The sequence below is a fragment of the Balaenoptera acutorostrata genome, chromosome 13, assembly GCF_949987535.1.
Source record: "Balaenoptera acutorostrata chromosome 13, mBalAcu1.1, whole genome shotgun sequence".
Classification (NCBI taxonomy): Eukaryota; Metazoa; Chordata; class Mammalia; order Artiodactyla; family Balaenopteridae; genus Balaenoptera; species Balaenoptera acutorostrata.
In genome coordinates this window covers 48759618-48760338 of record NC_080076.1, presented here as the reverse complement: position 1 = coordinate 48760338, position 721 = coordinate 48759618, and positions in this window count along the sequence as shown.

The window sequence follows — 721 nt, the reverse complement described above, 5'->3', positions numbered from 1 at the left end:
TTTGGTCTGGTATCAGTTGCCATAGATGCTTTTTGCCTCTTATACCTGAAGAAAGTTACTGGTAATGTCAAGAACTGTGAAAGGTTGGGATATTGCCCTACTTGATAGCTAACAAGTTAGCTTCCAGGGCTGTATGAATGTTTGGAGAAGACATGCCGTTCCTGTGTCAGAGAGAAAGGATTTTATTACTCGCAGCAACAGCAGTAGCTAGAATGTTATCATTTTTGTGTCAGTTCCCCACACTGTGATTTCCGTAGGAGCAGGTGAGGCGGGTCAGGTGACACCTCCACACACAGTGGATATTTACAAGAGAGGGACCCTGAGCTTAGAGAACCTGATTTTTTAATAAAAGGCAGTAAGCATGCCTCTCCTTTGTTCTGGAAGGACACTGTCTCTATCTTACAAGACTTTAAGCAAGCCAACACTTTGATTCAGTGGGAGATATTCTCTCTCTCTTCCACGGTTATTTCCTATAAAAGCAGCCTTGGAAAGACAGTCTGGAACAAAGGCATCCAGTGCCTCTGTTCACTAGATGTGCAGAAATGCAAGACTACCATGGAGAACTATCTCCCAACAGAAAAGCAGAGGATAAATGTTATTCTATAAATCCATTCTACCTTGTTCAGATGTCTTAAATTTTCATAATATAGACACTGATATAAAAATAGAGATATTTCATATGTCTATCTATCTATAGTCCTTTGATGTTTAACAGGATAGA